Source organism: Alligator sinensis, unplaced genomic scaffold (assembly GCF_000455745.1).
Source record: "Alligator sinensis unplaced genomic scaffold, ASM45574v1 scaffold1602_1, whole genome shotgun sequence".
Taxonomy (NCBI): Eukaryota; Metazoa; Chordata; order Crocodylia; family Alligatoridae; genus Alligator; species Alligator sinensis.
In genome coordinates, this window is record NW_005843677.1 from 42,220 (window position 1) to 51,367 (window position 9,148).

Consider the following 9,148-nt stretch of genomic DNA (forward strand, 5'->3'; position numbering starts at 1 on the left):
TCCGCAGCCCTGTCTCTCTCCGCGCCCCTCGGCGCTGGGCTCTCCGCAGCCCTGTCTCTCTCCGCGCCCCTCGGCGCTGGGCTCTCCGCAGCCCTGTCTCTCTCCGCGCCCCTCGGCGCTGGGCTCTCCGCAGCCCTGTCTCTCTCCGCGCCCCTCGGCGCTGGGCTCTCCGCAGCCCTGTCTCTCTCCGCGCCCCTCGGCGCTGGGCTCTCCGCAGCCCTGTCTCTCTCCGCGCCCCTCGGCGCTGGGCTCTCCGCAGCCCTGTCTCTCTCCGCGCCCCTCGGCGCTGGGCTCTCCGCAGCCCTGTCTCTCTCCGCGCCCCTCGGCGCTGGGCTCTCCGCAGCCCTGTCTCTCTCCGCGCCCCTCGGCGCTGGGCTCTCCGCAGCCCTGTCTCTCTCCGCGCCCCTCGGCGCTGGGCTCTCCGCAGCCCTGTCTCTCTCCGCGCCCCTCGGCGCTGGGCTCTCCGCAGCCCTGTCTCTCTCCGCGCCCCTCGGCGCTGGGCTCTCCGCAGCCCTGTCTCTCTCCGCGCCCCTCGGCGCTGGGCTCTCCGCAGCCCTGTCTCTCTCCGCGCCCCTCGGCGCTGGGCTCTCCGCAGCCCTGTCTCTCTCCGCGCCCCTCGGCGCTGGGCTCTCCGCAGCCCTGTCTCTCTCCGCGCCCCTCGGCGCTGGGCTCTCCGCAGCCCTGTCTCTCTCCGCGCCCCTCGGCGCTGGGCTCTCCGCAGCCCTGTCTCTCTCCGCGCCCCTCGGCGCTGGGCTCTCCTCAGCCCTGTCTCTCTCCGCGCCCCTCGGCGCTGGGCTCTCCGCAGCCCTGTCTCTCCCCGTGTACCCCGCCGCTCGGCTCTCCGCAGTTTGCCCCCTTTTCTTGGGCTCACCACAATGCTGCCCCCTTCTCTGGGGCTCACCATGCCTGCACTGGGCCTGGGCTCTCCGCAGTCCTGTCTCTCTCCGTGCCCCTCGGCGCTGGGCTCTCCTCAGCCCTTTTTTGTCACTGTGCCCACACTGGCACTGCAATCCCCACAGTGTCGTGGGCCCCCAGCGAGGCCTCCTCCTTCCCCAATAGCCTCACCCCAAATACCGGCATTACAAAGAGAAAGAAAAAAGGCAACCCCCTAGGCTACAACATAACTCAAACAGCACAGGGATTGCTCTGTCCCTTCAAAAGCGCCCTCTTCCCCAGCACCACAGGCCTTGTAGGCCAGGGTATGTGGGGAGCTCCTAAAGTCCCTTCATGTCCCCAGAAGCGGAACGGGCAGTCAGGCCCCTTCTCTTAGCTCCCTCTAGGAGAGCTCCTTCCCCCTTGGCTGCTGGTAGACAACTGCCTCCCTGCTCCCAGCCCTGGGGTTTATATATGCCCCAGGCCCCGCCTCTTCTGGTCAGCTGACTGCCAGCGGGTGGGGGCTAACTCCCTCGTTCCTGCTGCCATGGCAACTTGCAGCGGGGGGGCGGGTTGCTGACTGGGTGCGAGGGCTCTCTCCCTAGCAGTTTCAGCCCGTAAAGGAGCAGACTCCTTAGTGCCCTGCGACACAACCAGCAGGGGAGCTTTCCCTATTTAGCTGTGAGCCCCAAGGTCCAGCACCCGTGGATCCTGTCAGGAACGGGCATAGTCCCTGCTCCTCAAGGCAAACCTCTGCTCATGCTGTGGCTGGGTACCTGGATACGGACTATAGAGGTGTGAAGCTACTGACACCTGAAATCAGCAGCAGGACCTGAAGTGAGAGGGAAAGGATGAACACAAGGAGAGTTCACATTTATATAGTTACTTGGGCCTGTATCATTCAGCAATGCCATCTGGTATTGCAGAAATAGGGGGAGCCTCGTAAATGTATTTGGTGTGACCTGATAGGAATGAATCAGCAATAGCATAGCTACAGCAGGGCCAGAGGGTGAGAGGTCAGGAATTATTTCAGGGTTGCAGGTGCCCAAAAAATGAGATCAGACATTGAATCCACTCCAAAAGGGCAAGCTACGGACTGGGAGGTCGGAGGTCCACACTAAACAGCTTGAGAAGCAGCAGGAAAAAGAAACAGACAACACGATAGTCCAAAGAGACTCACATATTAAACACCAAGAGGTTGCAAGAAACACCATGTTCTCTCAAACATGCACAAACCCAGACAATCAGAAATCTGCTCCAGGTGAAAGAGAGCTCGTCTGAAAGCCTTTGCGACCAAGAGCAGCAGAAAGGAAGGAGAAGGCCGAGCAAGCCACTTCCATGCACTTGCCGGGATCCTTGTCATCGCTCCGTTCTTTCACTATTCCTAACACTACCCGTATCAACTAGGGGATACTCTATCAATGGGGGATACTAAGAATTTCTGAAATACTAATTCCTATCAATCCTCAAGTCCTAACTAACATTAACAATATAAATCCTTACCACTAATAATACAATAATAAAATAAAACTGGGAACTCTAGGAAACCTTATCACTTTTCACCCTCTGAGTCGATACCAACTGAGGTATGAGGAAAAAATACTTGACGATGCCTTTTTCTCTCCCACCAGTCTCCACAGTGATGTGATGGCACAACAGGGCATGGGGCACTAACCAGCCTGTGTCAGGCCCTGTACCGGGGATTTTCAGCCAGACTGCCACGGCTTTCCTTTCTTTCTTCACACAGTTCACATGCATCTGAAATTCTTCCTGTGTAAATTTAAAAGGAAGGTAGGGTGGGATTTTTCTTGGTTTCCTGTGCTGCCTCCTGCCTTCTTCCCTACCTCCTATCCCAAAAAAGGAAAAATAATTATCTCCCTGCAACACATTTCTCCTTGGGTCTGAGCAACAATGTACTTAAACCCTTTCACAGCTTGAGAGATACCTAGAAGTTAGAAGCTGAAAGGGATCTCATGAGATCAAACAGGTCCAGCCCACCTGCTGTTAGGCGGGAAAGACTGCTGGACTGAGATGACTCCAGCAAGGTGTGCATCCAGTTGTCTTTTGAAGATGTTTATGTGCTGTCCTGGGGTTGGGGATTATGGGGTGCAGGCACCTATGGGGCAGAGCCTGGGCACAGTCAGCCAGCACCCTGGTCTTTGGCTGTTCCCCTGCAGGTGCATACACTGCGGTGAGTCCAGTGAGCTGGGCTTACCCAGGGGCGATGGTATCCAGTGCTCTCCCGAACAGCATCCAGTGGCTTCCCCTCCAGCAGCTGGTGTCCAGGGTCAGTAGAGCTAGTGTCTGGTCTTGGCACCACTGCTGACAGTTCTGCATATGTCTGGGGCTGAACAATTGGCCTGGGCCCAGGTTGGAGGGGGCCAGGTGGCACAGGACGCAAGATACAGTCCAGGCCAAGGGCTCCTGATTTCTGGAGGCAGCACAGGACGTCCACCTAGGTGCATGGGGGCACCTGCTTCTGGGAGCAGGCAGTTGCCAGGGGGCTGGTGGGGCTAGGGTCAGGGTCTGGACACTGGGTAGCATGAAGGCCACCACTAAGGTCTGGACAGTATTCAGCACCCACTGGTTGTCTGTGGCCTGCACTGCCCTGGGCAGGCCCACAGTTTGCTCCTGCAAGGCTTCCCCTCACTAGTACTCCAGGGCCAGGAGCTGCACCCAGACTGCCCTGTCTGCCCAATCCCACACCTCCTCATGCCAGTCCTGTGTACCCTTGGAGGCAACATCCTCCACCTGCCAGTTCTGTGCGTCTATTAGCCAGTCCTCCAATGCCATCACCAACCAGTCCTGAAGGATGATGCAGTCCTGGGTCTACCTTTGGTGGAGCCAGTGCATCCTCAGGGCCATGGCTGTCAGCACCCATGACCCTGAGGCCACACTCTGGCTGGCAAATGTGGCCTCCCCCATGCACAAGCAGCTGCAGGACCTGCAGAGACATGAGTAGGAAGCTGTTTGTGAGACTTTGCAACATAGCTGAGATAAGGTACAAAGAGCTGTGCACGGCCTGACCTCAGATCAGAGGTTAAGTGCACATGGATCCTCATGTACATGTGGCTCTGTAGACTATGGTTATGAGTTTTCCTTTGCTTGTGAGAAGTTACAGTTTCAAAACCAAAACCAGCCCAAGCTTTGTATGGCTCATTGGTCTATGGCAGTGATTCCCAACCCTTTTTTTTCTGCACCCCGCTGCTGAGAGCAGAGCGTGGCAGTGGTGGTCATGACAGCTTGGGGGCACGGGCGGGGAGGTTTGTGGCATGTGGCACGGTACCTGTTTTGTGGACATCACCACCAGTATTGCCCCTGCAACCTTCATTTGGGTCATGACCTGGGCTTGGGAAGCACTCATCTTGGGGTATGATTCATGCTTTGGGTGTGAGAGGTCCTGGGTCCAAATCCTGGATGCGTTTAACATTTTAGAATAAGAGAGTCTTGCCTGGATAGCGTGCATGACTGGAGTAGTATTACTGATGGCTACAAAGCCTCAAGAGAAGGCTGAGAGAGTCTGGTGACCGTCTATAAACTCACTAGGGGGGACCAGAAGGTTTTGGGGGAGACCTTGTTTCCCCTAGCACCCCCCAGGATAACAAGGAATAACCCCCACAAGTTGTTGGAGAGTAGGTTTAGATTAGACATCCATAAGAACTACTTCACAGTCAGGGCAGCCAGGATCTGGAACCAACTTCCAAAGGAAGTGGTTCTGGCTCCTACCCTGGGGGCCTTTAAGAAGAGGCTTGATGCCTACCTGGCTGGGGTCATTTGAACCCAGTTTTCTGCCTGTCCAGGCAGGGGGTCGGACTTGAAGATCTACAAGGTCCCTTCCGACCTGACTTCTATGAATCTATGAAACTCTTGAGGAAGGGCAGGCAGGGGGAAGAGGAGGGGGAGTTGCACTTTATGTAAAAGAGCCATATGATTGCTCAGCGCTCCAGTATGCAGCTGAGAGACGCCGATTGAGAGTCTCTGGGTTAGCATCAGAGGGGAGAGGAACACGTGTGGTGTGATGGTGGGGGTGCTACAGACCACTAGACCAGGAGGAAGTGGGGGATGAGGCTTTCTCCAAACACCTAGCAGAAGTTACCCCAGCACAGGCCCTGGCTCTCATGGGGGACTTCAGTCATGCTGACATCTGCTGGGAGGGCAACGCAGCAGTGCCCGGGCGATCCACGAAGATTTTGGAAAGCATAGAGCACAACTGCCTGGTGTGAACGCTGGAGCAGCCAGCGAGGGGCCATGCTCTTCCTGCTGTGCAGAAAAATGAGAAAGTATGGCAGAGGTATGGGTTTTCTCCACCTTCCTTCCACCCAGAGACAGGCATTTTCATTCTTTCCCCAAAAAAAGAAGGCAGGTATGCAGACAGGATAACATGCCGTTTTATTGCACCTGAGTGATTGGTAAGTCGCACACACATGAGTGTTAAGAAACTCTCCCTTTGGTAGAAACTCAGCCTGGATGGAGAGAGGACACCATGCACCTGGAGTCCCCGAGACAAGACAGTGTCCGTGGGTGGGTCGGGGTCCCCATGGAAACTGTACCATGCTCAGACAGCCAGGGGATGCTGGGAACTGCACTCCTGTCACACAGAGGAGGGCAGCAGCATGCTGGTGCCTCTACCCATCCTGTTGCCCCTCAATGCCAAGCCACAGCCCCCCAGCCCTGCCAGAGGGGCCCCAGCTGTCCCCGTCCTGACTGGGCTGGAGCATGGTGGCTCCTTCTCCTGCAGGCAGAGGCATGTGTCTGGCACCAGCGCAGGCTAGAGGAAAGAGGAGAGGTTTGTGGCATGCCCGCCCCCCGCAACCCTGGGATGGGGCTGCCGTGTCTCACCAATGCAAAGTACCATCTGGTAGACAAAGGGGTAAACTGCAAAAAAAGCCACAGCACCATCAGGTGGATAAGAGGCTCATTACACTTTGTTTTAACATGCCACAAATCCATTGATAAGGTGATGTAATCAGCGGCATCACAAATACATGTCTGAGCAGTTTTACTTTAATGTGCCAAAAAAACCTTTTAAAGCAGCGGGAAATCCTGCTCTTGCAAACACAAACACAGTTGTGGCAGTGTAAACAGGAAATCTTGTGGTGTGTACAAATGCTCGTAGACACCTGGAAAATTAGGGTTTGTAAGGGACCCCAGAAGGTCATCTAGTGCAACCCCCTGCTCAGAGCAGGACAGTCCCCAATAAGATCATCCCAGCCAAGGCTTTGTCCAGCCAGATCATGAAAACCTCCAAGGATGGTGCTTCCACCACCAATCTGGGTAACCTCTTCCAGTGTTTTACTACCCTCCTCCTGAGAAAATTCTTCCTGATATCTGACCTATATTTCCCTTACTGCAATGTGAGACCTTTGCTCCTTGTTCTGTCATCTCCCACCACTGAGAACAGCCCAGCTGCAGACTCTTTCCAACCCCCTTTCAGGTAGTTGAAGGCAGCTATTAAGTCCCCTTTCAGTCTCCGCATCTGAAAACTAAATATGACCAAACCTTATAAACCTTTTTGCCTCCATTATTTTTAAAATAATAAAACAATAAAATGGCTGTAGTTAAGCTGGCATTCTTTTACTGAGAGACAACCCAATTTTTATAATGATGTAAATCAGTTAAAAAAACCCAAAAAAACTTTCAGGCACAAATTCCATGGGTGGAGTCTGATAGTGTTAAACATCATCCTGACCTGTTGCGGTTCATCTGAGTTCTTTGCAACTGAAAAATTGCTGTGTATTTTGTCCATTATCCCAAAGTGTGAAAGCTAAGTGAAAGCTAAGAGCTGGCACTTTCCAAGGTTTGCCTTGATTTGAACAGGGAGACCTTGAGTCTAAGACAGTATGAGAGCCATGGATCTAGGGTAGAAGTTTGCAAAGGCAGAAATAAAAGGTAAGTGCCTTTCACTGAGGATTGAGTGCTTGGCTCCTCTTAGTGCTTTGGAAAAGCTCTCTGAAAATGCTACCATTTCACACAGCACCTGGGGCAGCATTTAAACAAGGCCTCATCTACACAGAAGGCATAGTTAAGTCAGGCAAAAAAAATCTCCTAACCTCCCCCAACTTACTCACGTATCTGTACCACCCAACATTTATAGCAGGGACAAAACCTGATAGCCAAAGTTGAAAAATTCTCACTTTCAGGACAAGATATGACAGAACAAATTCCCTAGATTAAAAACAAGTAAAAGCTTCTTCTTGGATCATGTTTTGTTCTTTATGGTTCTTAAGGAGAAAGAAAAGTGGACGCCACGTCACTCTGAGCTGTCTGTAATTACCAGATCCTTTGGTAATTTTCCACGGGGAAAAAAATCTTAGAGAGCCAGAAATGAAAGACTTTTTAAGGCATTCAACTGTGTTGGTAAAACTCCTCTCTGTGCCAAGACCCACGCACTACCCAAGGAGTGACTCCTCGTACCCAGGGGCAGGGCCAGTGTGGTGCAGGGGAGCAGTTCTGCCTCCCCTTCCACAGTGACGTTCACGTGCCAGCAGCTCTATTTCCCTGCAGCCCCAGATGCCCGGTCCCCCTGCTGTGCCCACACCACACCAGTTGCAGTGGTGTACCCAGGGGAACCAAATGGAGAGCAGGCAAGGAAGGGGAACCTGCTTGCTGCTGGCTGCTCCTCGCTCCAGGGCAGGGGAAGTCCCAGGACTGCTCCGGCCCCTCTCCTGCTGGTGGCTACACAGGGTGTCGATCCCTTCTCTCCCTTGCACTCCACCATGTTTCCACTGATGGCCTGAGGGCTCCAGCTGTGAGGAACAGTTGTGTGGAGGGCCAGGCAGGGCTGGAGAAGTCCTGCCTCCACTGTCGTGCTGACATCTGCCCTTGGTAGGGGACAGGACACAACTGTAATCGCCCACACCCCTCTTTTCAAGCTCCTGCATCCACCCATGTCCACACCTTTCAGGGATCACATGGGCCATATCGTGGTGCACAGCCACTGTACGGGCCAGATCACATGATTACGTGAAATGATTACGAACATGTGAACATTATGAAATGTGGTTCCCATTTTCAAGAAGGGGAAGAAGGAGGACCCAGGAAACTATAGGCCAGTCAGTCTCACCTCCATCCTTGGCAAAGTCTTTGAAAAAATTATCAAGGCTCACATTTGTGAGAGCCCGGCAGGAAAAATCATGCTGAGGGGAAACCAGCACGGGTTCATAGCAGGTAGATCACGCCTGACTAATCTAGTCTCTTTTTATGACCAGGTTACAAAACACCTGGACGCAGGAGTAGGGGTTGACGTCATTTACTTAGACTTCAGGAAGGCCTTCGATATGGTATGCCACACCATACTGGTGAACAAGTTAAGAGGTTGTGACTTGGATGACTACACAGTCTGGTGAGTGGCGAATTGGCTAGAGGGTCGTACCCAGAGAGTCGTAGTGGATGGGTCGGTATTGACCTGGAAGGGTGTGGGCAGTGGGGTCCCTCAGGGCTCGGTCCTTGGACCGATACGCTTCAATGTCTTCATCAGCGACTTGGACGAGGGAGTGAAGTGTACTCTGTCCAAGTTTGTGGATGACACAGAACTGTGGGGAGAAGTGGAAACACTGGAGCGCAGCTAACAGCTACAAGCAGACCTGGACAGGTTGGACATATGGGCACAAAACAACAGAATGCAATTCAACAAGGAGAAATGCAAAGTGCTGCACCTAGGGAGGAAAAATGTCCAGCACACCTACTGCCTAGGAAATGACCTACTTGGTGGCACGGAGGCGGAAAGGGATCTTGGAGTCCTAGTGGATTCCAAGATGAAAATGAGTTGGCAGTATAACGAAGTCATCAGAAAAGCTAATGGCACTTTATCGTGCATCAGTAGATGCATGAGGAACAGAACCGAGGAGGTGATACTTTCCCTCTATCGGGCGCTGGTCAGACCGCAGTTGGGATACTGCGTGCAATTCTGGGTGCCGCACTTCAAGAGGGATGCGGATAACCTGGAGAGGGTCCAGAGAAGGGCCACACGTACGGTTAGGGGCTTGCAGGCCAAGCCCTATGAGGAGAGACTGGGGCACCTGGACCTCTGATCCTCCGCAAGAGAAGGTTGAGAGGTCACCTTGTGGGTGCCTATAAGTTCATCATGGGGGCAGAGAAGTGGAATGGTGAGGTTTTACTCACTAAGGCGCCCCTGGGGTTTACAAGAAATAATGGCCATAAACTAGCAGAGCAGATTTAGATTGGACATTAGGAAGAACTTCTTCACAGTTCGAGTGGCCAAGATCTGGAACGGGCTCCCAAAGGAGGTGGTGCTCTCCCCTACCCTGGGGGTCTT